The 18,178-nt window shown below is 51.2% G+C and overlaps 90 non-coding genes across 90 annotated transcripts; 54 read left to right on the top strand and 36 right to left on the bottom strand.

Annotated features, from left to right (window-relative positions):
* The first annotated feature begins 68 nt into the window (after positions 1 to 68).
* Positions 69 to 156, top strand: trnay-gua. Its single transcript is given in 2 exon segments — positions 69 to 105; positions 121 to 156. It is a non-coding gene; the product is annotated as a tRNA-Tyr (tRNA).
* A 78-nt stretch (positions 157 to 234) lies between these two features.
* On the top strand, positions 235 to 306 carry trnah-gug. The gene has a single exon. It is a non-coding gene; the product is annotated as a tRNA-His (tRNA).
* An 11-nt stretch (positions 307 to 317) lies between these two features.
* trnam-cau lies at positions 318 to 389 on the top strand. The gene has a single exon. It is a non-coding gene; the product is annotated as a tRNA-Met (tRNA).
* A 363-nt stretch (positions 390 to 752) lies between these two features.
* Positions 753 to 825, bottom strand: trnar-acg. The gene has a single exon. It is a non-coding gene; the product is annotated as a tRNA-Arg (tRNA).
* Positions 826 to 915: 90 nt separating this feature from the next.
* On the bottom strand, positions 916 to 988 carry trnam-cau. Its single transcript has one exon. It is a non-coding gene; the product is annotated as a tRNA-Met (tRNA).
* Positions 989 to 1,077: 89 nt separating this feature from the next.
* Positions 1,078 to 1,165, top strand: trnay-gua. The gene is given in 2 exon segments: positions 1,078 to 1,114; positions 1,130 to 1,165. It is a non-coding gene; the product is annotated as a tRNA-Tyr (tRNA).
* A 78-nt stretch (positions 1,166 to 1,243) lies between these two features.
* On the top strand, positions 1,244 to 1,315 carry trnah-gug. Its single transcript has one exon. It is a non-coding gene; the product is annotated as a tRNA-His (tRNA).
* Positions 1,316 to 1,326: 11 nt separating this feature from the next.
* trnam-cau lies at positions 1,327 to 1,398 on the top strand. Its single transcript has one exon. It is a non-coding gene; the product is annotated as a tRNA-Met (tRNA).
* A 363-nt stretch (positions 1,399 to 1,761) lies between these two features.
* On the bottom strand, positions 1,762 to 1,834 carry trnar-acg. The gene has a single exon. It is a non-coding gene; the product is annotated as a tRNA-Arg (tRNA).
* Positions 1,835 to 1,924: 90 nt separating this feature from the next.
* On the bottom strand, positions 1,925 to 1,997 carry trnam-cau. The gene has a single exon. It is a non-coding gene; the product is annotated as a tRNA-Met (tRNA).
* An 89-nt stretch (positions 1,998 to 2,086) lies between these two features.
* On the top strand, positions 2,087 to 2,174 carry trnay-gua. Its single transcript is given in 2 exon segments — positions 2,087 to 2,123; positions 2,139 to 2,174. It is a non-coding gene; the product is annotated as a tRNA-Tyr (tRNA).
* A 78-nt stretch (positions 2,175 to 2,252) lies between these two features.
* On the top strand, positions 2,253 to 2,324 carry trnah-gug. The gene has a single exon. It is a non-coding gene; the product is annotated as a tRNA-His (tRNA).
* Positions 2,325 to 2,335: 11 nt separating this feature from the next.
* Positions 2,336 to 2,407, top strand: trnam-cau. The gene has a single exon. It is a non-coding gene; the product is annotated as a tRNA-Met (tRNA).
* A 363-nt stretch (positions 2,408 to 2,770) lies between these two features.
* Positions 2,771 to 2,843, bottom strand: trnar-acg. The gene has a single exon. It is a non-coding gene; the product is annotated as a tRNA-Arg (tRNA).
* Positions 2,844 to 2,933: 90 nt separating this feature from the next.
* On the bottom strand, positions 2,934 to 3,006 carry trnam-cau. Its single transcript has one exon. It is a non-coding gene; the product is annotated as a tRNA-Met (tRNA).
* Positions 3,007 to 3,095: 89 nt separating this feature from the next.
* On the top strand, positions 3,096 to 3,183 carry trnay-gua. The gene is given in 2 exon segments: positions 3,096 to 3,132; positions 3,148 to 3,183. It is a non-coding gene; the product is annotated as a tRNA-Tyr (tRNA).
* A 78-nt stretch (positions 3,184 to 3,261) lies between these two features.
* Positions 3,262 to 3,333, top strand: trnah-gug. The gene has a single exon. It is a non-coding gene; the product is annotated as a tRNA-His (tRNA).
* Positions 3,334 to 3,344: 11 nt separating this feature from the next.
* trnam-cau lies at positions 3,345 to 3,416 on the top strand. Its single transcript has one exon. It is a non-coding gene; the product is annotated as a tRNA-Met (tRNA).
* A 363-nt stretch (positions 3,417 to 3,779) lies between these two features.
* trnar-acg lies at positions 3,780 to 3,852 on the bottom strand. Its single transcript has one exon. It is a non-coding gene; the product is annotated as a tRNA-Arg (tRNA).
* Positions 3,853 to 3,942: 90 nt separating this feature from the next.
* Positions 3,943 to 4,015, bottom strand: trnam-cau. Its single transcript has one exon. It is a non-coding gene; the product is annotated as a tRNA-Met (tRNA).
* An 89-nt stretch (positions 4,016 to 4,104) lies between these two features.
* trnay-gua lies at positions 4,105 to 4,192 on the top strand. The gene is given in 2 exon segments: positions 4,105 to 4,141; positions 4,157 to 4,192. It is a non-coding gene; the product is annotated as a tRNA-Tyr (tRNA).
* Positions 4,193 to 4,270: 78 nt separating this feature from the next.
* trnah-gug lies at positions 4,271 to 4,342 on the top strand. Its single transcript has one exon. It is a non-coding gene; the product is annotated as a tRNA-His (tRNA).
* An 11-nt stretch (positions 4,343 to 4,353) lies between these two features.
* Positions 4,354 to 4,425, top strand: trnam-cau. The gene has a single exon. It is a non-coding gene; the product is annotated as a tRNA-Met (tRNA).
* A 363-nt stretch (positions 4,426 to 4,788) lies between these two features.
* trnar-acg lies at positions 4,789 to 4,861 on the bottom strand. The gene has a single exon. It is a non-coding gene; the product is annotated as a tRNA-Arg (tRNA).
* A 90-nt stretch (positions 4,862 to 4,951) lies between these two features.
* trnam-cau lies at positions 4,952 to 5,024 on the bottom strand. Its single transcript has one exon. It is a non-coding gene; the product is annotated as a tRNA-Met (tRNA).
* Positions 5,025 to 5,113: 89 nt separating this feature from the next.
* On the top strand, positions 5,114 to 5,201 carry trnay-gua. Its single transcript is given in 2 exon segments — positions 5,114 to 5,150; positions 5,166 to 5,201. It is a non-coding gene; the product is annotated as a tRNA-Tyr (tRNA).
* A 78-nt stretch (positions 5,202 to 5,279) lies between these two features.
* trnah-gug lies at positions 5,280 to 5,351 on the top strand. Its single transcript has one exon. It is a non-coding gene; the product is annotated as a tRNA-His (tRNA).
* An 11-nt stretch (positions 5,352 to 5,362) lies between these two features.
* Positions 5,363 to 5,434, top strand: trnam-cau. The gene has a single exon. It is a non-coding gene; the product is annotated as a tRNA-Met (tRNA).
* A 363-nt stretch (positions 5,435 to 5,797) lies between these two features.
* On the bottom strand, positions 5,798 to 5,870 carry trnar-acg. The gene has a single exon. It is a non-coding gene; the product is annotated as a tRNA-Arg (tRNA).
* A 90-nt stretch (positions 5,871 to 5,960) lies between these two features.
* trnam-cau lies at positions 5,961 to 6,033 on the bottom strand. The gene has a single exon. It is a non-coding gene; the product is annotated as a tRNA-Met (tRNA).
* Positions 6,034 to 6,122: 89 nt separating this feature from the next.
* Positions 6,123 to 6,210, top strand: trnay-gua. Its single transcript is given in 2 exon segments — positions 6,123 to 6,159; positions 6,175 to 6,210. It is a non-coding gene; the product is annotated as a tRNA-Tyr (tRNA).
* Positions 6,211 to 6,288: 78 nt separating this feature from the next.
* On the top strand, positions 6,289 to 6,360 carry trnah-gug. The gene has a single exon. It is a non-coding gene; the product is annotated as a tRNA-His (tRNA).
* Positions 6,361 to 6,371: 11 nt separating this feature from the next.
* trnam-cau lies at positions 6,372 to 6,443 on the top strand. The gene has a single exon. It is a non-coding gene; the product is annotated as a tRNA-Met (tRNA).
* Positions 6,444 to 6,806: 363 nt separating this feature from the next.
* trnar-acg lies at positions 6,807 to 6,879 on the bottom strand. The gene has a single exon. It is a non-coding gene; the product is annotated as a tRNA-Arg (tRNA).
* Positions 6,880 to 6,969: 90 nt separating this feature from the next.
* Positions 6,970 to 7,042, bottom strand: trnam-cau. The gene has a single exon. It is a non-coding gene; the product is annotated as a tRNA-Met (tRNA).
* An 89-nt stretch (positions 7,043 to 7,131) lies between these two features.
* On the top strand, positions 7,132 to 7,219 carry trnay-gua. The gene is given in 2 exon segments: positions 7,132 to 7,168; positions 7,184 to 7,219. It is a non-coding gene; the product is annotated as a tRNA-Tyr (tRNA).
* Positions 7,220 to 7,297: 78 nt separating this feature from the next.
* trnah-gug lies at positions 7,298 to 7,369 on the top strand. The gene has a single exon. It is a non-coding gene; the product is annotated as a tRNA-His (tRNA).
* Positions 7,370 to 7,380: 11 nt separating this feature from the next.
* trnam-cau lies at positions 7,381 to 7,452 on the top strand. Its single transcript has one exon. It is a non-coding gene; the product is annotated as a tRNA-Met (tRNA).
* Positions 7,453 to 7,815: 363 nt separating this feature from the next.
* trnar-acg lies at positions 7,816 to 7,888 on the bottom strand. The gene has a single exon. It is a non-coding gene; the product is annotated as a tRNA-Arg (tRNA).
* A 90-nt stretch (positions 7,889 to 7,978) lies between these two features.
* Positions 7,979 to 8,051, bottom strand: trnam-cau. Its single transcript has one exon. It is a non-coding gene; the product is annotated as a tRNA-Met (tRNA).
* An 89-nt stretch (positions 8,052 to 8,140) lies between these two features.
* On the top strand, positions 8,141 to 8,228 carry trnay-gua. Its single transcript is given in 2 exon segments — positions 8,141 to 8,177; positions 8,193 to 8,228. It is a non-coding gene; the product is annotated as a tRNA-Tyr (tRNA).
* Positions 8,229 to 8,306: 78 nt separating this feature from the next.
* trnah-gug lies at positions 8,307 to 8,378 on the top strand. Its single transcript has one exon. It is a non-coding gene; the product is annotated as a tRNA-His (tRNA).
* Positions 8,379 to 8,389: 11 nt separating this feature from the next.
* Positions 8,390 to 8,461, top strand: trnav-cac. The gene has a single exon. It is a non-coding gene; the product is annotated as a tRNA-Val (tRNA).
* A 363-nt stretch (positions 8,462 to 8,824) lies between these two features.
* trnar-acg lies at positions 8,825 to 8,897 on the bottom strand. Its single transcript has one exon. It is a non-coding gene; the product is annotated as a tRNA-Arg (tRNA).
* A 90-nt stretch (positions 8,898 to 8,987) lies between these two features.
* Positions 8,988 to 9,060, bottom strand: trnam-cau. The gene has a single exon. It is a non-coding gene; the product is annotated as a tRNA-Met (tRNA).
* An 89-nt stretch (positions 9,061 to 9,149) lies between these two features.
* trnay-gua lies at positions 9,150 to 9,237 on the top strand. The gene is given in 2 exon segments: positions 9,150 to 9,186; positions 9,202 to 9,237. It is a non-coding gene; the product is annotated as a tRNA-Tyr (tRNA).
* Positions 9,238 to 9,315: 78 nt separating this feature from the next.
* Positions 9,316 to 9,387, top strand: trnah-gug. The gene has a single exon. It is a non-coding gene; the product is annotated as a tRNA-His (tRNA).
* An 11-nt stretch (positions 9,388 to 9,398) lies between these two features.
* Positions 9,399 to 9,470, top strand: trnam-cau. The gene has a single exon. It is a non-coding gene; the product is annotated as a tRNA-Met (tRNA).
* Positions 9,471 to 9,833: 363 nt separating this feature from the next.
* Positions 9,834 to 9,906, bottom strand: trnar-acg. Its single transcript has one exon. It is a non-coding gene; the product is annotated as a tRNA-Arg (tRNA).
* Positions 9,907 to 9,996: 90 nt separating this feature from the next.
* Positions 9,997 to 10,069, bottom strand: trnam-cau. Its single transcript has one exon. It is a non-coding gene; the product is annotated as a tRNA-Met (tRNA).
* Positions 10,070 to 10,158: 89 nt separating this feature from the next.
* trnay-gua lies at positions 10,159 to 10,246 on the top strand. The gene is given in 2 exon segments: positions 10,159 to 10,195; positions 10,211 to 10,246. It is a non-coding gene; the product is annotated as a tRNA-Tyr (tRNA).
* A 78-nt stretch (positions 10,247 to 10,324) lies between these two features.
* On the top strand, positions 10,325 to 10,396 carry trnah-gug. Its single transcript has one exon. It is a non-coding gene; the product is annotated as a tRNA-His (tRNA).
* Positions 10,397 to 10,407: 11 nt separating this feature from the next.
* Positions 10,408 to 10,479, top strand: trnam-cau. Its single transcript has one exon. It is a non-coding gene; the product is annotated as a tRNA-Met (tRNA).
* Positions 10,480 to 10,842: 363 nt separating this feature from the next.
* On the bottom strand, positions 10,843 to 10,915 carry trnar-acg. The gene has a single exon. It is a non-coding gene; the product is annotated as a tRNA-Arg (tRNA).
* A 90-nt stretch (positions 10,916 to 11,005) lies between these two features.
* Positions 11,006 to 11,078, bottom strand: trnam-cau. The gene has a single exon. It is a non-coding gene; the product is annotated as a tRNA-Met (tRNA).
* Positions 11,079 to 11,167: 89 nt separating this feature from the next.
* On the top strand, positions 11,168 to 11,255 carry trnay-gua. The gene is given in 2 exon segments: positions 11,168 to 11,204; positions 11,220 to 11,255. It is a non-coding gene; the product is annotated as a tRNA-Tyr (tRNA).
* Positions 11,256 to 11,333: 78 nt separating this feature from the next.
* trnah-gug lies at positions 11,334 to 11,405 on the top strand. The gene has a single exon. It is a non-coding gene; the product is annotated as a tRNA-His (tRNA).
* An 11-nt stretch (positions 11,406 to 11,416) lies between these two features.
* Positions 11,417 to 11,488, top strand: trnam-cau. The gene has a single exon. It is a non-coding gene; the product is annotated as a tRNA-Met (tRNA).
* Positions 11,489 to 11,851: 363 nt separating this feature from the next.
* On the bottom strand, positions 11,852 to 11,924 carry trnar-acg. The gene has a single exon. It is a non-coding gene; the product is annotated as a tRNA-Arg (tRNA).
* Positions 11,925 to 12,014: 90 nt separating this feature from the next.
* On the bottom strand, positions 12,015 to 12,087 carry trnam-cau. The gene has a single exon. It is a non-coding gene; the product is annotated as a tRNA-Met (tRNA).
* Positions 12,088 to 12,176: 89 nt separating this feature from the next.
* trnay-gua lies at positions 12,177 to 12,264 on the top strand. The gene is given in 2 exon segments: positions 12,177 to 12,213; positions 12,229 to 12,264. It is a non-coding gene; the product is annotated as a tRNA-Tyr (tRNA).
* A 78-nt stretch (positions 12,265 to 12,342) lies between these two features.
* On the top strand, positions 12,343 to 12,414 carry trnah-gug. The gene has a single exon. It is a non-coding gene; the product is annotated as a tRNA-His (tRNA).
* An 11-nt stretch (positions 12,415 to 12,425) lies between these two features.
* Positions 12,426 to 12,497, top strand: trnam-cau. Its single transcript has one exon. It is a non-coding gene; the product is annotated as a tRNA-Met (tRNA).
* Positions 12,498 to 12,860: 363 nt separating this feature from the next.
* Positions 12,861 to 12,933, bottom strand: trnar-acg. The gene has a single exon. It is a non-coding gene; the product is annotated as a tRNA-Arg (tRNA).
* Positions 12,934 to 13,023: 90 nt separating this feature from the next.
* Positions 13,024 to 13,096, bottom strand: trnam-cau. Its single transcript has one exon. It is a non-coding gene; the product is annotated as a tRNA-Met (tRNA).
* Positions 13,097 to 13,185: 89 nt separating this feature from the next.
* On the top strand, positions 13,186 to 13,273 carry trnay-gua. Its single transcript is given in 2 exon segments — positions 13,186 to 13,222; positions 13,238 to 13,273. It is a non-coding gene; the product is annotated as a tRNA-Tyr (tRNA).
* Positions 13,274 to 13,351: 78 nt separating this feature from the next.
* On the top strand, positions 13,352 to 13,423 carry trnah-gug. Its single transcript has one exon. It is a non-coding gene; the product is annotated as a tRNA-His (tRNA).
* Positions 13,424 to 13,434: 11 nt separating this feature from the next.
* trnam-cau lies at positions 13,435 to 13,506 on the top strand. Its single transcript has one exon. It is a non-coding gene; the product is annotated as a tRNA-Met (tRNA).
* A 363-nt stretch (positions 13,507 to 13,869) lies between these two features.
* Positions 13,870 to 13,942, bottom strand: trnar-acg. The gene has a single exon. It is a non-coding gene; the product is annotated as a tRNA-Arg (tRNA).
* Positions 13,943 to 14,032: 90 nt separating this feature from the next.
* trnam-cau lies at positions 14,033 to 14,105 on the bottom strand. The gene has a single exon. It is a non-coding gene; the product is annotated as a tRNA-Met (tRNA).
* Positions 14,106 to 14,194: 89 nt separating this feature from the next.
* Positions 14,195 to 14,282, top strand: trnay-gua. Its single transcript is given in 2 exon segments — positions 14,195 to 14,231; positions 14,247 to 14,282. It is a non-coding gene; the product is annotated as a tRNA-Tyr (tRNA).
* Positions 14,283 to 14,360: 78 nt separating this feature from the next.
* On the top strand, positions 14,361 to 14,432 carry trnah-gug. Its single transcript has one exon. It is a non-coding gene; the product is annotated as a tRNA-His (tRNA).
* An 11-nt stretch (positions 14,433 to 14,443) lies between these two features.
* On the top strand, positions 14,444 to 14,515 carry trnam-cau. The gene has a single exon. It is a non-coding gene; the product is annotated as a tRNA-Met (tRNA).
* Positions 14,516 to 14,878: 363 nt separating this feature from the next.
* Positions 14,879 to 14,951, bottom strand: trnar-acg. Its single transcript has one exon. It is a non-coding gene; the product is annotated as a tRNA-Arg (tRNA).
* Positions 14,952 to 15,041: 90 nt separating this feature from the next.
* Positions 15,042 to 15,114, bottom strand: trnam-cau. The gene has a single exon. It is a non-coding gene; the product is annotated as a tRNA-Met (tRNA).
* Positions 15,115 to 15,203: 89 nt separating this feature from the next.
* trnay-gua lies at positions 15,204 to 15,291 on the top strand. Its single transcript is given in 2 exon segments — positions 15,204 to 15,240; positions 15,256 to 15,291. It is a non-coding gene; the product is annotated as a tRNA-Tyr (tRNA).
* A 78-nt stretch (positions 15,292 to 15,369) lies between these two features.
* trnah-gug lies at positions 15,370 to 15,441 on the top strand. Its single transcript has one exon. It is a non-coding gene; the product is annotated as a tRNA-His (tRNA).
* An 11-nt stretch (positions 15,442 to 15,452) lies between these two features.
* Positions 15,453 to 15,524, top strand: trnam-cau. The gene has a single exon. It is a non-coding gene; the product is annotated as a tRNA-Met (tRNA).
* A 363-nt stretch (positions 15,525 to 15,887) lies between these two features.
* On the bottom strand, positions 15,888 to 15,960 carry trnar-acg. The gene has a single exon. It is a non-coding gene; the product is annotated as a tRNA-Arg (tRNA).
* A 90-nt stretch (positions 15,961 to 16,050) lies between these two features.
* Positions 16,051 to 16,123, bottom strand: trnam-cau. The gene has a single exon. It is a non-coding gene; the product is annotated as a tRNA-Met (tRNA).
* An 89-nt stretch (positions 16,124 to 16,212) lies between these two features.
* Positions 16,213 to 16,300, top strand: trnay-gua. Its single transcript is given in 2 exon segments — positions 16,213 to 16,249; positions 16,265 to 16,300. It is a non-coding gene; the product is annotated as a tRNA-Tyr (tRNA).
* Positions 16,301 to 16,378: 78 nt separating this feature from the next.
* On the top strand, positions 16,379 to 16,450 carry trnah-gug. Its single transcript has one exon. It is a non-coding gene; the product is annotated as a tRNA-His (tRNA).
* Positions 16,451 to 16,461: 11 nt separating this feature from the next.
* On the top strand, positions 16,462 to 16,533 carry trnam-cau. Its single transcript has one exon. It is a non-coding gene; the product is annotated as a tRNA-Met (tRNA).
* Positions 16,534 to 16,896: 363 nt separating this feature from the next.
* Positions 16,897 to 16,969, bottom strand: trnar-acg. Its single transcript has one exon. It is a non-coding gene; the product is annotated as a tRNA-Arg (tRNA).
* A 90-nt stretch (positions 16,970 to 17,059) lies between these two features.
* Positions 17,060 to 17,132, bottom strand: trnam-cau. The gene has a single exon. It is a non-coding gene; the product is annotated as a tRNA-Met (tRNA).
* Positions 17,133 to 17,221: 89 nt separating this feature from the next.
* Positions 17,222 to 17,309, top strand: trnay-gua. The gene is given in 2 exon segments: positions 17,222 to 17,258; positions 17,274 to 17,309. It is a non-coding gene; the product is annotated as a tRNA-Tyr (tRNA).
* Positions 17,310 to 17,387: 78 nt separating this feature from the next.
* On the top strand, positions 17,388 to 17,459 carry trnah-gug. The gene has a single exon. It is a non-coding gene; the product is annotated as a tRNA-His (tRNA).
* An 11-nt stretch (positions 17,460 to 17,470) lies between these two features.
* On the top strand, positions 17,471 to 17,542 carry trnam-cau. The gene has a single exon. It is a non-coding gene; the product is annotated as a tRNA-Met (tRNA).
* A 363-nt stretch (positions 17,543 to 17,905) lies between these two features.
* On the bottom strand, positions 17,906 to 17,978 carry trnar-acg. The gene has a single exon. It is a non-coding gene; the product is annotated as a tRNA-Arg (tRNA).
* A 90-nt stretch (positions 17,979 to 18,068) lies between these two features.
* trnam-cau lies at positions 18,069 to 18,141 on the bottom strand. The gene has a single exon. It is a non-coding gene; the product is annotated as a tRNA-Met (tRNA).
* Between the last annotated feature and the right edge of the window lie 37 nt (positions 18,142 to 18,178).

Below are 18,178 nucleotides of genomic sequence, written 5' to 3' on the forward strand. Positions count from 1 at the left end.
AGACGCATGTGCTGGCTAAGTTAGCTTTGTAGCGGCATGTGACCGCTTCCTACCAACGTGTTGCATGACCTTCGATAGCTCAGTTGGTAGAGCGGAGGACTGTAGTGTACAAAGGTGGACATCCTTAGGTCGCTGGTTCAACTCCGGCTCGAAGGACTCCTTTTCTCTTTTCGCCAAATCTTCAGCAGCAAGCTTTGTTAGGAGTGGCTGACGAAAGAGACGTTGACGTAAGAAGCCGTGATCGTATAGTGGTTAGTACTCTGCGTTGTGGCCGCAGCAACCCCGGTTCGAATCCGGGTCACGGCATTCGTAGTGAAAGCAGAGTGGCGCAGCGGAAGCGTGCTGGGCCCATAACCCAGAGGTCGATGGATCGAAACCATCCTCTGCTATGCTAACCTTTTCACAATACATTCAATGTGTCTGATTGACCTGCCCATCTCATTCCTCCTCCTCTTGCCTCTGTGCTCTTTTGTCAAGAAGCAAACGCGTCTTTTCCAAAATCTTTGTTCTGAGCTGCGTCAGAACATTTTTTACCAATAAATCCTGCTAAGATTTGTCTGGGCTGTTCTAATGATCTGAGTCACATAAATGATGACTATTACTCCAACCTCTGCTCCTCCATTGTTCGCTTCACCCTTGGGGAATAAAGAGGTGGCCTCAAGGGGCCCTCCTCTAGAGGGTTTGCGACGGAGATGAACCCGAGGACTCCGCACGGGCACCCCGCGGGTGTGGGCGACAGAATAAATGTTTCTCGAGCTAGCCAGGAGTCGAACCTAGACTCTTCTGATCCGTAGTCAGACGCGTTATCCATTGCGCCACTAGCCCATCTCACGACAATGACGTCTTTTTCATCGTGTCGGACCACGACTGACTGGTCGGAGCGTACGGACAATTAATTGGGTTAAGCAAAAGACATGCCCCGTGTGAGGGTTGAACTCACGACCTTCAGATTATGAGACTGACGCGCTGCCTACTGCGCCAACGAGGCTCAGCAAACTCTGAAGAGAGGAGACGCATGTGCTGGCTAAGTTAGCTTTGTAGCGGCATGTGACCGCTTCCTACCAACGTGTTGCATGACCTTCGATAGCTCAGTTGGTAGAGCGGAGGACTGTAGTGTACAAAGGTGGACATCCTTAGGTCGCTGGTTCAACTCCGGCTCGAAGGACTCCTTTTCTCTTTTCGCCAAATCTTCAGCAGCAAGCTTTGTTAGGAGTGGCTGACGAAAGAGACGTTGACGTAAGAAGCCGTGATCGTATAGTGGTTAGTACTCTGCGTTGTGGCCGCAGCAACCCCGGTTCGAATCCGGGTCACGGCATTCGTAGTGAAAGCAGAGTGGCGCAGCGGAAGCGTGCTGGGCCCATAACCCAGAGGTCGATGGATCGAAACCATCCTCTGCTATGCTAACCTTTTCACAATACATTCAATGTGTCTGATTGACCTGCCCATCTCATTCCTCCTCCTCTTGCCTCTGTGCTCTTTTGTCAAGAAGCAAACGCGTCTTTTCCAAAATCTTTGTTCTGAGCTGCGTCAGAACATTTTTTACCAATAAATCCTGCTAAGATTTGTCTGGGCTGTTCTAATGATCTGAGTCACATAAATGATGACTATTACTCCAACCTCTGCTCCTCCATTGTTCGCTTCACCCTTGGGGAATAAAGAGGTGGCCTCAAGGGGCCCTCCTCTAGAGGGTTTGCGACGGAGATGAACCCGAGGACTCCGCACGGGCACCCCGCGGGTGTGGGCGACAGAATAAATGTTTCTCGAGCTAGCCAGGAGTCGAACCTAGACTCTTCTGATCCGTAGTCAGACGCGTTATCCATTGCGCCACTAGCCCATCTCACGACAATGACGTCTTTTTCATCGTGTCGGACCACGACTGACTGGTCGGAGCGTACGGACAATTAATTGGGTTAAGCAAAAGACATGCCCCGTGTGAGGGTTGAACTCACGACCTTCAGATTATGAGACTGACGCGCTGCCTACTGCGCCAACGAGGCTCAGCAAACTCTGAAGAGAGGAGACGCATGTGCTGGCTAAGTTAGCTTTGTAGCGGCATGTGACCGCTTCCTACCAACGTGTTGCATGACCTTCGATAGCTCAGTTGGTAGAGCGGAGGACTGTAGTGTACAAAGGTGGACATCCTTAGGTCGCTGGTTCAACTCCGGCTCGAAGGACTCCTTTTCTCTTTTCGCCAAATCTTCAGCAGCAAGCTTTGTTAGGAGTGGCTGACGAAAGAGACGTTGACGTAAGAAGCCGTGATCGTATAGTGGTTAGTACTCTGCGTTGTGGCCGCAGCAACCCCGGTTCGAATCCGGGTCACGGCATTCGTAGTGAAAGCAGAGTGGCGCAGCGGAAGCGTGCTGGGCCCATAACCCAGAGGTCGATGGATCGAAACCATCCTCTGCTATGCTACCCTTTTCACAATACATTCAATGTGTCTGATTGACCTGCCCATCTCATTCCTCCTCCTCTTGCCTCTGTGCTCTTTTGTCAAGAAGCAAACGCGTCTTTTCCAAAATCTTTGTTCTGAGCTGCGTCAGAACATTTTTTACCAATAAATCCTGCTAAGATTTGTCTGGGCTGTTCTAATGATCTGAGTCACATAAATGATGACTATTACTCCAACCTCTGCTCCTCCATTGTTCGCTTCACCCTTGGGGAATAAAGAGGTGGCCTCAAGGGGCCCTCCTCTAGAGGGTTTGCGACGGAGATGAACCCGAGGACTCCGCACGGGCACCCCGCGGGTGTGGGCGACAGAATAAATGTTTCTCGAGCTAGCCAGGAGTCGAACCTAGACTCTTCTGATCCGTAGTCAGACGCGTTATCCATTGCGCCACTAGCCCATCTCACGACAATGACGTCTTTTTCATCGTGTCGGACCACGACTGACTGGTCGGAGCGTACGGACAATTAATTGGGTTAAGCAAAAGACATGCCCCGTGTGAGGGTTGAACTCACGACCTTCAGATTATGAGACTGACGCGCTGCCTACTGCGCCAACGAGGCTCAGCAAACTCTGAAGAGAGGAGACGCATGTGCTGGCTAAGTTAGCTTTGTAGCGGCATGTGACCGCTTCCTACCAACGTGTTGCATGACCTTCGATAGCTCAGTTGGTAGAGCGGAGGACTGTAGTGTACAAAGGTGGACATCCTTAGGTCGCTGGTTCAACTCCGGCTCGAAGGACTCCTTTTCTCTTTTCGCCAAATCTTCAGCAGCAAGCTTTGTTAGGAGTGGCTGACGAAAGAGACGTTGACGTAAGAAGCCGTGATCGTATAGTGGTTAGTACTCTGCGTTGTGGCCGCAGCAACCCCGGTTCGAATCCGGGTCACGGCATTCGTAGTGAAAGCAGAGTGGCGCAGCGGAAGCGTGCTGGGCCCATAACCCAGAGGTCGATGGATCGAAACCATCCTCTGCTATGCTAACCTTTTCACAATACATTCAATGTGTCTGATTGACCTGCCCATCTCATTCCTCCTCCTCTTGCCTCTGTGCTCTTTTGTCAAGAAGCAAACGCGTCTTTTCCAAAATCTTTGTTCTGAGCTGCGTCAGAACATTTTTTACCAATAAATCCTGCTAAGATTTGTCTGGGCTGTTCTAATGATCTGAGTCACATAAATGATGACTATTACTCCAACCTCTGCTCCTCCATTGTTCGCTTCACCCTTGGGGAATAAAGAGGTGGCCTCAAGGGGCCCTCCTCTAGAGGGTTTGCGACGGAGATGAACCCGAGGACTCCGCACGGGCACCCCGCGGGTGTGGGCGACAGAATAAATGTTTCTCGAGCTAGCCAGGAGTCGAACCTAGACTCTTCTGATCCGTAGTCAGACGCGTTATCCATTGCGCCACTAGCCCATCTCACGACAATGACGTCTTTTTCATCGTGTCGGACCACGACTGACTGGTCGGAGCGTACGGACAATTAATTGGGTTAAGCAAAAGACATGCCCCGTGTGAGGGTTGAACTCACGACCTTCAGATTATGAGACTGACGCGCTGCCTACTGCGCCAACGAGGCTCAGCAAACTCTGAAGAGAGGAGACGCATGTGCTGGCTAAGTTAGCTTTGTAGCGGCATGTGACCGCTTCCTACCAACGTGTTGCATGACCTTCGATAGCTCAGTTGGTAGAGCGGAGGACTGTAGTGTACAAAGGTGGACATCCTTAGGTCGCTGGTTCAACTCCGGCTCGAAGGACTCCTTTTCTCTTTTCGCCAAATCTTCAGCAGCAAGCTTTGTTAGGAGTGGCTGACGAAAGAGACGTTGACGTAAGAAGCCGTGATCGTATAGTGGTTAGTACTCTGCGTTGTGGCCGCAGCAACCCCGGTTCGAATCCGGGTCACGGCATTCGTAGTGAAAGCAGAGTGGCGCAGCGGAAGCGTGCTGGGCCCATAACCCAGAGGTCGATGGATCGAAACCATCCTCTGCTATGCTAACCTTTTCACAATACATTCAATGTGTCTGATTGACCTGCCCATCTCATTCCTCCTCCTCTTGCCTCTGTGCTCTTTTGTCAAGAAGCAAACGCGTCTTTTCCAAAATCTTTGTTCTGAGCTGCGTCAGAACATTTTTTACCAATAAATCCTGCTAAGATTTGTCTGGGCTGTTCTAATGATCTGAGTCACATAAATGATGACTATTACTCCAACCTCTGCTCCTCCATTGTTCGCTTCACCCTTGGGGAATAAAGAGGTGGCCTCAAGGGGCCCTCCTCTAGAGGGTTTGCGACGGAGATGAACCCGAGGACTCCGCACGGGCACCCCGCGGGTGTGGGCGACAGAATAAATGTTTCTCGAGCTAGCCAGGAGTCGAACCTAGACTCTTCTGATCCGTAGTCAGACGCGTTATCCATTGCGCCACTAGCCCATCTCACGACAATGACGTCTTTTTCATCGTGTCGGACCACGACTGACTGGTCGGAGCGTACGGACAATTAATTGGGTTAAGCAAAAGACATGCCCCGTGTGAGGGTTGAACTCACGACCTTCAGATTATGAGACTGACGCGCTGCCTACTGCGCCAACGAGGCTCAGCAAACTCTGAAGAGAGGAGACGCATGTGCTGGCTAAGTTAGCTTTGTAGCGGCATGTGACCGCTTCCTACCAACGTGTTGCATGACCTTCGATAGCTCAGTTGGTAGAGCGGAGGACTGTAGTGTACAAAGGTGGACATCCTTAGGTCGCTGGTTCAACTCCGGCTCGAAGGACTCCTTTTCTCTTTTCGCCAAATCTTCAGCAGCAAGCTTTGTTAGGAGTGGCTGACGAAAGAGACGTTGACGTAAGAAGCCGTGATCGTATAGTGGTTAGTACTCTGCGTTGTGGCCGCAGCAACCCCGGTTCGAATCCGGGTCACGGCATTCGTAGTGAAAGCAGAGTGGCGCAGCGGAAGCGTGCTGGGCCCATAACCCAGAGGTCGATGGATCGAAACCATCCTCTGCTATGCTAACCTTTTCACAATACATTCAATGTGTCTGATTGACCTGCCCATCTCATTCCTCCTCCTCTTGCCTCTGTGCTCTTTTGTCAAGAAGCAAACGCGTCTTTTCCAAAATCTTTGTTCTGAGCTGCGTCAGAACATTTTTTACCAATAAATCCTGCTAAGATTTGTCTGGGCTGTTCTAATGATCTGAGTCACATAAATGATGACTATTACTCCAACCTCTGCTCCTCCATTGTTCGCTTCACCCTTGGGGAATAAAGAGGTGGCCTCAAGGGGCCCTCCTCTAGAGGGTTTGCGACGGAGATGAACCCGAGGACTCCGCACGGGCACCCCGCGGGTGTGGGCGACAGAATAAATGTTTCTCGAGCTAGCCAGGAGTCGAACCTAGACTCTTCTGATCCGTAGTCAGACGCGTTATCCATTGCGCCACTAGCCCATCTCACGACAATGACGTCTTTTTCATCGTGTCGGACCACGACTGACTGGTCGGAGCGTACGGACAATTAATTGGGTTAAGCAAAAGACATGCCCCGTGTGAGGGTTGAACTCACGACCTTCAGATTATGAGACTGACGCGCTGCCTACTGCGCCAACGAGGCTCAGCAAACTCTGAAGAGAGGAGACGCATGTGCTGGCTAAGTTAGCTTTGTAGCGGCATGTGACCGCTTCCTACCAACGTGTTGCATGACCTTCGATAGCTCAGTTGGTAGAGCGGAGGACTGTAGTGTACAAAGGTGGACATCCTTAGGTCGCTGGTTCAACTCCGGCTCGAAGGACTCCTTTTCTCTTTTCGCCAAATCTTCAGCAGCAAGCTTTGTTAGGAGTGGCTGACGAAAGAGACGTTGACGTAAGAAGCCGTGATCGTATAGTGGTTAGTACTCTGCGTTGTGGCCGCAGCAACCCCGGTTCGAATCCGGGTCACGGCATTCGTAGTGAAAGCAGAGTGGCGCAGCGGAAGCGTGCTGGGCCCATAACCCAGAGGTCGATGGATCGAAACCATCCTCTGCTATGCTAACCTTTTCACAATACATTCAATGTGTCTGATTGACCTGCCCATCTCATTCCTCCTCCTCTTGCCTCTGTGCTCTTTTGTCAAGAAGCAAACGCGTCTTTTCCAAAATCTTTGTTCTGAGCTGCGTCAGAACATTTTTTACCAATAAATCCTGCTAAGATTTGTCTGGGCTGTTCTAATGATCTGAGTCACATAAATGATGACTATTACTCCAACCTCTGCTCCTCCATTGTTCGCTTCACCCTTGGGGAATAAAGAGGTGGCCTCAAGGGGCCCTCCTCTAGAGGGTTTGCGACGGAGATGAACCCGAGGACTCCGCACGGGCACCCCGCGGGTGTGGGCGACAGAATAAATGTTTCTCGAGCTAGCCAGGAGTCGAACCTAGACTCTTCTGATCCGTAGTCAGACGCGTTATCCATTGCGCCACTAGCCCATCTCACGACAATGACGTCTTTTTCATCGTGTCGGACCACGACTGACTGGTCGGAGCGTACGGACAATTAATTGGGTTAAGCAAAAGACATGCCCCGTGTGAGGGTTGAACTCACGACCTTCAGATTATGAGACTGACGCGCTGCCTACTGCGCCAACGAGGCTCAGCAAACTCTGAAGAGAGGAGACGCATGTGCTGGCTAAGTTAGCTTTGTAGCGGCATGTGACCGCTTCCTACCAACGTGTTGCATGACCTTCGATAGCTCAGTTGGTAGAGCGGAGGACTGTAGTGTACAAAGGTGGACATCCTTAGGTCGCTGGTTCAACTCCGGCTCGAAGGACTCCTTTTCTCTTTTCGCCAAATCTTCAGCAGCAAGCTTTGTTAGGAGTGGCTGACGAAAGAGACGTTGACGTAAGAAGCCGTGATCGTATAGTGGTTAGTACTCTGCGTTGTGGCCGCAGCAACCCCGGTTCGAATCCGGGTCACGGCATTCGTAGTGAAAGCAGAGTGGCGCAGCGGAAGCGTGCTGGGCCCATAACCCAGAGGTCGATGGATCGAAACCATCCTCTGCTATGCTAACCTTTTCACAATACATTCAATGTGTCTGATTGACCTGCCCATCTCATTCCTCCTCCTCTTGCCTCTGTGCTCTTTTGTCAAGAAGCAAACGCGTCTTTTCCAAAATCTTTGTTCTGAGCTGCGTCAGAACATTTTTTACCAATAAATCCTGCTAAGATTTGTCTGGGCTGTTCTAATGATCTGAGTCACATAAATGATGACTATTACTCCAACCTCTGCTCCTCCATTGTTCGCTTCACCCTTGGGGAATAAAGAGGTGGCCTCAAGGGGCCCTCCTCTAGAGGGTTTGCGACGGAGATGAACCCGAGGACTCCGCACGGGCACCCCGCGGGTGTGGGCGACAGAATAAATGTTTCTCGAGCTAGCCAGGAGTCGAACCTAGACTCTTCTGATCCGTAGTCAGACGCGTTATCCATTGCGCCACTAGCCCATCTCACGACAATGACGTCTTTTTCATCGTGTCGGACCACGACTGACTGGTCGGAGCGTACGGACAATTAATTGGGTTAAGCAAAAGACATGCCCCGTGTGAGGGTTGAACTCACGACCTTCAGATTATGAGACTGACGCGCTGCCTACTGCGCCAACGAGGCTCAGCAAACTCTGAAGAGAGGAGACGCATGTGCTGGCTAAGTTAGCTTTGTAGCGGCATGTGACCGCTTCCTACCAACGTGTTGCATGACCTTCGATAGCTCAGTTGGTAGAGCGGAGGACTGTAGTGTACAAAGGTGGACATCCTTAGGTCGCTGGTTCAACTCCGGCTCGAAGGACTCCTTTTCTCTTTTCGCCAAATCTTCAGCAGCAAGCTTTGTTAGGAGTGGCTGACGAAAGAGACGTTGACGTAAGAAGCCGTGATCGTATAGTGGTTAGTACTCTGCGTTGTGGCCGCAGCAACCCCGGTTCGAATCCGGGTCACGGCATTCGTAGTGAAAGCAGAGTGGCGCAGCGGAAGCGTGCTGGGCCCACAACCCAGAGGTCGATGGATCGAAACCATTCTCTGCTATGCTAACCTTTTCACAATACATTCAATGTGTCTGATTGACCTGCCCATCTCATTCCTCCTCCTCTTGCCTCTGTGCTCTTTTGTCAAGAAGCAAACGCGTCTTTTCCAAAATCTTTGTTCTGAGCTGCGTCAGAACATTTTTTACCAATAAATCCTGCTAAGATTTGTCTGGGCTGTTCTAATGATCTGAGTCACATAAATGATGACTATTACTCCAACCTCTGCTCCTCCATTGTTCGCTTCACCCTTGGGGAATAAAGAGGTGGCCTCAAGGGGCCCTCCTCTAGAGGGTTTGCGACGGAGATGAACCCGAGGACTCCGCACGGGCACCCCGCGGGTGTGGGCGACAGAATAAATGTTTCTCGAGCTAGCCAGGAGTCGAACCTAGACTCTTCTGATCCGTAGTCAGACGCGTTATCCATTGCGCCACTAGCCCATCTCACGACAATGACGTCTTTTTCATCGTGTCGGACCACGACTGACTGGTCGGAGCGTACGGACAATTAATTGGGTTAAGCAAAAGACATGCCCCGTGTGAGGGTTGAACTCACGACCTTCAGATTATGAGACTGACGCGCTGCCTACTGCGCCAACGAGGCTCAGCAAACTCTGAAGAGAGGAGACGCATGTGCTGGCTAAGTTAGCTTTGTAGCGGCATGTGACCGCTTCCTACCAACGTGTTGCATGACCTTCGATAGCTCAGTTGGTAGAGCGGAGGACTGTAGTGTACAAAGGTGGACATCCTTAGGTCGCTGGTTCAACTCCGGCTCGAAGGACTCCTTTTCTCTTTTCGCCAAATCTTCAGCAGCAAGCTTTGTTAGGAGTGGCTGACGAAAGAGACGTTGACGTAAGAAGCCGTGATCGTATAGTGGTTAGTACTCTGCGTTGTGGCCGCAGCAACCCCGGTTCGAATCCGGGTCACGGCATTCGTAGTGAAAGCAGAGTGGCGCAGCGGAAGCGTGCTGGGCCCATAACCCAGAGGTCGATGGATCGAAACCATCCTCTGCTATGCTAACCTTTTCACAATACATTCAATGTGTCTGATTGACCTGCCCATCTCATTCCTCCTCCTCTTGCCTCTGTGCTCTTTTGTCAAGAAGCAAACGCGTCTTTTCCAAAATCTTTGTTCTGAGCTGCGTCAGAACATTTTTTACCAATAAATCCTGCTAAGATTTGTCTGGGCTGTTCTAATGATCTGAGTCACATAAATGATGACTATTACTCCAACCTCTGCTCCTCCATTGTTCGCTTCACCCTTGGGGAATAAAGAGGTGGCCTCAAGGGGCCCTCCTCTAGAGGGTTTGCGACGGAGATGAACCCGAGGACTCCGCACGGGCACCCCGCGGGTGTGGGCGACAGAATAAATGTTTCTCGAGCTAGCCAGGAGTCGAACCTAGACTCTTCTGATCCGTAGTCAGACGCGTTATCCATTGCGCCACTAGCCCATCTCACGACAATGACGTCTTTTTCATCGTGTCGGACCACGACTGACTGGTCGGAGCGTACGGACAATTAATTGGGTTAAGCAAAAGACATGCCCCGTGTGAGGGTTGAACTCACGACCTTCAGATTATGAGACTGACGCGCTGCCTACTGCGCCAACGAGGCTCAGCAAACTCTGAAGAGAGGAGACGCATGTGCTGGCTAAGTTAGCTTTGTAGCGGCATGTGACCGCTTCCTACCAACGTGTTGCATGACCTTCGATAGCTCAGTTGGTAGAGCGGAGGACTGTAGTGTACAAAGGTGGACATCCTTAGGTCGCTGGTTCAACTCCGGCTCGAAGGACTCCTTTTCTCTTTTCGCCAAATCTTCAGCAGCAAGCTTTGTTAGGAGTGGCTGACGAAAGAGACGTTGACGTAAGAAGCCGTGATCGTATAGTGGTTAGTACTCTGCGTTGTGGCCGCAGCAACCCCGGTTCGAATCCGGGTCACGGCATTCGTAGTGAAAGCAGAGTGGCGCAGCGGAAGCGTGCTGGGCCCATAACCCAGAGGTCGATGGATCGAAACCATCCTCTGCTATGCTAACCTTTTCACAATACATTCAATGTGTCTGATTGACCTGCCCATCTCATTCCTCCTCCTCTTGCCTCTGTGCTCTTTTGTCAAGAAGCAAACGCGTCTTTTCCAAAATCTTTGTTCTGAGCTGCGTCAGAACATTTTTTACCAATAAATCCTGCTAAGATTTGTCTGGGCTGTTCTAATGATCTGAGTCACATAAATGATGACTATTACTCCAACCTCTGCTCCTCCATTGTTCGCTTCACCCTTGGGGAATAAAGAGGTGGCCTCAAGGGGCCCTCCTCTAGAGGGTTTGCGACGGAGATGAACCCGAGGACTCCGCACGGGCACCCCGCGGGTGTGGGCGACAGAATAAATGTTTCTCGAGCTAGCCAGGAGTCGAACCTAGACTCTTCTGATCCGTAGTCAGACGCGTTATCCATTGCGCCACTAGCCCATCTCACGACAATGACGTCTTTTTCATCGTGTCGGACCACGACTGACTGGTCGGAGCGTACGGACAATTAATTGGGTTAAGCAAAAGACATGCCCCGTGTGAGGGTTGAACTCACGACCTTCAGATTATGAGACTGACGCGCTGCCTACTGCGCCAACGAGGCTCAGCAAACTCTGAAGAGAGGAGACGCATGTGCTGGCTAAGTTAGCTTTGTAGCGGCATGTGACCGCTTCCTACCAACGTGTTGCATGACCTTCGATAGCTCAGTTGGTAGAGCGGAGGACTGTAGTGTACAAAGGTGGACATCCTTAGGTCGCTGGTTCAACTCCGGCTCGAAGGACTCCTTTTCTCTTTTCGCCAAATCTTCAGCAGCAAGCTTTGTTAGGAGTGGCTGACGAAAGAGACGTTGACGTAAGAAGCCGTGATCGTATAGTGGTTAGTACTCTGCGTTGTGGCCGCAGCAACCCCGGTTCGAATCCGGGTCACGGCATTCGTAGTGAAAGCAGAGTGGCGCAGCGGAAGCGTGCTGGGCCCATAACCCAGAGGTCGATGGATCGAAACCATCCTCTGCTATGCTAACCTTTTCACAATACATTCAATGTGTCTGATTGACCTGCCCATCTCATTCCTCCTCCTCTTGCCTCTGTGCTCTTTTGTCAAGAAGCAAACGCGTCTTTTCCAAAATCTTTGTTCTGAGCTGCGTCAGAACATTTTTTACCAATAAATCCTGCTAAGATTTGTCTGGGCTGTTCTAATGATCTGAGTCACATAAATGATGACTATTACTCCAACCTCTGCTCCTCCATTGTTCGCTTCACCCTTGGGGAATAAAGAGGTGGCCTCAAGGGGCCCTCCTCTAGAGGGTTTGCGACGGAGATGAACCCGAGGACTCCGCACGGGCACCCCGCGGGTGTGGGCGACAGAATAAATGTTTCTCGAGCTAGCCAGGAGTCGAACCTAGACTCTTCTGATCCGTAGTCAGACGCGTTATCCATTGCGCCACTAGCCCATCTCACGACAATGACGTCTTTTTCATCGTGTCGGACCACGACTGACTGGTCGGAGCGTACGGACAATTAATTGGGTTAAGCAAAAGACATGCCCCGTGTGAGGGTTGAACTCACGACCTTCAGATTATGAGACTGACGCGCTGCCTACTGCGCCAACGAGGCTCAGCAAACTCTGAAGAGAGGAGACGCATGTGCTGGCTAAGTTAGCTTTGTAGCGGCATGTGACCGCTTCCTACCAACGTGTTGCATGACCTTCGATAGCTCAGTTGGTAGAGCGGAGGACTGTAGTGTACAAAGGTGGACATCCTTAGGTCGCTGGTTCAACTCCGGCTCGAAGGACTCCTTTTCTCTTTTCGCCAAATCTTCAGCAGCAAGCTTTGTTAGGAGTGGCTGACGAAAGAGACGTTGACGTAAGAAGCCGTGATCGTATAGTGGTTAGTACTCTGCGTTGTGGCCGCAGCAACCCCGGTTCGAATCCGGGTCACGGCATTCGTAGTGAAAGCAGAGTGGCGCAGCGGAAGCGTGCTGGGCCCATAACCCAGAGGTCGATGGATCGAAACCATCCTCTGCTATGCTAACCTTTTCACAATACATTCAATGTGTCTGATTGACCTGCCCATCTCATTCCTCCTCCTCTTGCCTCTGTGCTCTTTTGTCAAGAAGCAAACGCGTCTTTTCCAAAATCTTTGTTCTGAGCTGCGTCAGAACATTTTTTACCAATAAATCCTGCTAAGATTTGTCTGGGCTGTTCTAATGATCTGAGTCACATAAATGATGACTATTACTCCAACCTCTGCTCCTCCATTGTTCGCTTCACCCTTGGGGAATAAAGAGGTGGCCTCAAGGGGCCCTCCTCTAGAGGGTTTGCGACGGAGATGAACCCGAGGACTCCGCACGGGCACCCCGCGGGTGTGGGCGACAGAATAAATGTTTCTCGAGCTAGCCAGGAGTCGAACCTAGACTCTTCTGATCCGTAGTCAGACGCGTTATCCATTGCGCCACTAGCCCATCTCACGACAATGACGTCTTTTTCATCGTGTCGGACCACGACTGACTGGTCGGAGCGTACGGACAATTAATTGGGTTAAGCAAAAGACATGCCCCGTGTGAGGGTTGAACTCACGACCTTCAGATTATGAGACTGACGCGCTGCCTACTGCGCCAACGAGGCTCAGCAAACTCTGAAGAGAGGAGACGCATGTGCTGGCTAAGTTAGCTTTGTAGCGGCATGTGACCGCTTCCTACCAACGTGTTGCATGACCTTCGATAGCTCAGTTGGTAGAGCGGAGGACTGTAGTGTACAAAGGTGGACATCCTTAGGTCGCTGGTTCAACTCCGGCTCGAAGGACTCCTTTTCTCTTTTCGCCAAATCTTCAGCAGCAAGCTTTGTTAGGAGTGGCTGACGAAAGAGACGTTGACGTAAGAAGCCGTGATCGTATAGTGGTTAGTACTCTGCGTTGTGGCCGCAGCAACCCCGGTTCGAATCCGGGTCACGGCATTCGTAGTGAAAGCAGAGTGGCGCAGCGGAAGCGTGCTGGGCCCATAACCCAGAGGTCGATGGATCGAAACCATCCTCTGCTATGCTAACCTTTTCACAATACATTCAATGTGTCTGATTGACCTGCCCATCTCATTCCTCCTCCTCTTGCCTCTGTGCTCTTTTGTCAAGAAGCAAACGCGTCTTTTCCAAAATCTTTGTTCTGAGCTGCGTCAGAACATTTTTTACCAATAAATCCTGCTAAGATTTGTCTGGGCTGTTCTAATGATCTGAGTCACATAAATGATGACTATTACTCCAACCTCTGCTCCTCCATTGTTCGCTTCACCCTTGGGGAATAAAGAGGTGGCCTCAAGGGGCCCTCCTCTAGAGGGTTTGCGACGGAGATGAACCCGAGGACTCCGCACGGGCACCCCGCGGGTGTGGGCGACAGAATAAATGTTTCTCGAGCTAGCCAGGAGTCGAACCTAGACTCTTCTGATCCGTAGTCAGACGCGTTATCCATTGCGCCACTAGCCCATCTCACGACAATGACGTCTTTTTCATCGTGTCGGACCACGACTGACTGGTCGGAGCGTACGGACAATTAATTGGGTTAAGCAAAAGACATGCCCCGTGTGAGGGTTGAACTCACGACCTTCAGATTATGAGACTGACGCGCTGCCTACTGCGCCAACGAGGCTCAGCAAACTCTGAAGAGAGGAGACGCATGTGCTGGCTAAGTTAGCTTTGTAGCGGCATGTGACCGCTTCCTACCAACGTGTTGCATGACCTTCGATAGCTCAGTTGGTAGAGCGGAGGACTGTAGTGTACAAAGGTGGACATCCTTAGGTCGCTGGTTCAACTCCGGCTCGAAGGACTCCTTTTCTCTTTTCGCCAAATCTTCAGCAGCAAGCTTTGTTAGGAGTGGCTGACGAAAGAGACGTTGACGTAAGAAGCCGTGATCGTATAGTGGTTAGTACTCTGCGTTGTGGCCGCAGCAACCCCGGTTCGAATCCGGGTCACGGCATTCGTAGTGAAAGCAGAGTGGCGCAGCGGAAGCGTGCTGGGCCCATAACCCAGAGGTCGATGGATCGAAACCATCCTCTGCTATGCTAACCTTTTCACAATACATTCAATGTGTCTGATTGACCTGCCCATCTCATTCCTCCTCCTCTTGCCTCTGTGCTCTTTTGTCAAGAAGCAAACGCGTCTTTTCCAAAATCTTTGTTCTGAGCTGCGTCAGAACATTTTTTACCAATAAATCCTGCTAAGATTTGTCTGGGCTGTTCTAATGATCTGAGTCACATAAATGATGACTATTACTCCAACCTCTGCTCCTCCATTGTTCGCTTCACCCTTGGGGAATAAAGAGGTGGCCTCAAGGGGCCCTCCTCTAGAGGGTTTGCGACGGAGATGAACCCGAGGACTCCGCACGGGCACCCCGCGGGTGTGGGCGACAGAATAAATGTTTCTCGAGCTAGCCAGGAGTCGAACCTAGACTCTTCTGATCCGTAGTCAGACGCGTTATCCATTGCGCCACTAGCCCATCTCACGACAATGACGTCTTTTTCATCGTGTCGGACCACGACTGACTGGTCGGAGCGTACGGACAATTAATTGGGTTAAGCAAAAGACATGCCCCGTGTGAGGGTTGAACTCACGACCTTCAGATTATGAGACTGACGCGCTGCCTACTGCGCCAACGAGGCTCAGCAAACTCTGAAGAGAGGAGACGCATGTGCTGGCTAAGTTAGCTTTGTAGCGGCATGTGACCGCTTCCTACCAACGTGTTGCATGACCTTCGATAGCTCAGTTGGTAGAGCGGAGGACTGTAGTGTACAAAGGTGGACATCCTTAGGTCGCTGGTTCAACTCCGGCTCGAAGGACTCCTTTTCTCTTTTCGCCAAATCTTCAGCAGCAAGCTTTGTTAGGAGTGGCTGACGAAAGAGACGTTGACGTAAGAAGCCGTGATCGTATAGTGGTTAGTACTCTGCGTTGTGGCCGCAGCAACCCCGGTTCGAATCCGGGTCACGGCATTCGTAGTGAAAGCAGAGTGGCGCAGCGGAAGCGTGCTGGGCCCATAACCCAGAGGTCGATGGATCGAAACCATCCTCTGCTATGCTAACCTTTTCACAATACATTCAATGTGTCTGATTGACCTGCCCATCTCATTCCTCCTCCTCTTGCCTCTGTGCTCTTTTGTCAAGAAGCAAACGCGTCTTTTCCAAAATCTTTGTTCTGAGCTGCGTCAGAACATTTTTTACCAATAAATCCTGCTAAGATTTGTCTGGGCTGTTCTAATGATCTGAGTCACATAAATGATGACTATTACTCCAACCTCTGCTCCTCCATTGTTCGCTTCACCCTTGGGGAATAAAGAGGTGGCCTCAAGGGGCCCTCCTCTAGAGGGTTTGCGACGGAGATGAACCCGAGGACTCCGCACGGGCACCCCGCGGGTGTGGGCGACAGAATAAATGTTTCTCGAGCTAGCCAGGAGTCGAACCTAGACTCTTCTGATCCGTAGTCAGACGCGTTATCCATTGCGCCACTAGCCCATCTCACGACAATGACGTCTTTTTCATCGTGTCGGACCACGACTGACTGGTCGGAGCGTACGGACAATTAATTGGGTTAAGCAAAAGACATGCCCCGTGTGAGGGTTGAACTCACGACCTTCAGATTATGAGACTGACGCGCTGCCTACTGCGCCAACGAGGCTCAGCAAACTCTGAAGAGAGGAGACGCATGTGCTGGCTAAGTTAGCTTTGTAGCGGCATGTGACCGCTTCCTACCAACGTGTTGCATGACCTTCGATAGCTCAGTTGGTAGAGCGGAGGACTGTAGTGTACAAAGGTGGACATCCTTAGGTCGCTGGTTCAACTCCGGCTCGAAGGACTCCTTTTCTCTTTTCGCCAAATCTTCAGCAGCAAGCTTTGTTAGGAGTGGCTGACGAAAGAGACGTTGACGTAAGAAGCCGTGATCGTATAGTGGTTAGTACTCTGCGTTGTGGCCGCAGCAACCCCGGTTCGAATCCGGGTCACGGCATTCGTAGTGAAAGCAGAGTGGCGCAGCGGAAGCGTGCTGGGCCCATAACCCAGAGGTCGATGGATCGAAACCATCCTCTGCTATGCTAACCTTTTCACAATACATTCAATGTGTCTGATTGACCTGCCCATCTCATTCCTCCTCCTCTTGCCTCTGTGCTCTTTTGTCAAGAAGCAAACGCGTCTTTTCCAAAATCTTTGTTCTGAGCTGCGTCAGAACATTTTTTACCAATAAATCCTGCTAAGATTTGTCTGGGCTGTTCTAATGATCTGAGTCACATAAATGATGACTATTACTCCAACCTCTGCTCCTCCATTGTTCGCTTCACCCTTGGGGAATAAAGAGGTGGCCTCAAGGGGCCCTCCTCTAGAGGGTTTGCGACGGAGATGAACCCGAGGACTCCGCACGGGCACCCCGCGGGTGTGGGCGACAGAATAAATGTTTCTCGAGCTAGCCAGGAGTCGAACCTAGACTCTTCTGATCCGTAGTCAGACGCGTTATCCATTGCGCCACTAGCCCATCTCACGACAATGACGTCTTTTTCATCGTGTCGGACCACGACTGACTGGTCGGAGCGTACGGACAATTAATTGGGTTAAGCAAAAGACATGCCCCGTGTGAGGGTTGAACTCACGACCTTCAGATTATGAGACTGACGCGCTGCCTACTGCGCCAACGAGGCTCAGCAAACTCTGAAGAGAGGAGACGCATGTGCTGGCTAAGTTAGCTTTGTAGCGGCATGTGACCGCTTCCTACCAACGTGTTGCATGACCTTCGATAGCTCAGTTGGTAGAGCGGAGGACTGTAGTGTACAAAGGTGGACATCCTTAGGTCGCTGGTTCAACTCCGGCTCGAAGGACTCCTTTTCTCTTTTCGCCAAATCTTCAGCAGCAAGCTTTGTTAGGAGTGGCTGACGAAAGAGACGTTGACGTAAGAAGCCGTGATCGTATAGTGGTTAGTACTCTGCGTTGTGGCCGCAGCAACCCCGGTTCGAATCCGGGTCACGGCATTCGTAGTGAAAGCAGAGTGGCGCAGCGGAAGCGTGCTGGGCCCATAACCCAGAGGTCGATGGATCGAAACCATCCTCTGCTATGCTAACCTTTTCACAATACATTCAATGTGTCTGATTGACCTGCCCATCTCATTCCTCCTCCTCTTGCCTCTGTGCTCTTTTGTCAAGAAGCAAACGCGTCTTTTCCAAAATCTTTGTTCTGAGCTGCGTCAGAACATTTTTTACCAATAAATCCTGCTAAGATTTGTCTGGGCTGTTCTAATGATCTGAGTCACATAAATGATGACTATTACTCCAACCTCTGCTCCTCCATTGTTCGCTTCACCCTTGGGGAATAAAGAGGTGGCCTCAAGGGGCCCTCCTCTAGAGGGTTTGCGACGGAGATGAACCCGAGGACTCCGCACGGGCACCCCGCGGGTGTGGGCGACAGAATAAATGTTTCTCGAGCTAGCCAGGAGTCGAACCTAGACTCTTCTGATCCGTAGTCAGACGCGTTATCCATTGCGCCACTAGCCCATCTCACGACAATGACGTCTTTTTCATCGTGTCGGACCACGACTGACTGGTCGGAGCGTACGGACAATTAATTGGGTTAAGCAAAAGACATGCCCCGTGTGAGGGTTGAACTCACGACCTTCAGATTATGAGACTGACGCGCTGCCTACTGCGCCAACGAGGCTCAGCAAACTCTGAAGAGAGGAGACGCATGTGCTGGC

This window comes from Xiphophorus maculatus, chromosome 2 (assembly GCF_002775205.1).
Source record: "Xiphophorus maculatus strain JP 163 A chromosome 2, X_maculatus-5.0-male, whole genome shotgun sequence".
NCBI lineage: Eukaryota > Metazoa > Chordata > Actinopteri > Cyprinodontiformes > Poeciliidae > Xiphophorus > Xiphophorus maculatus.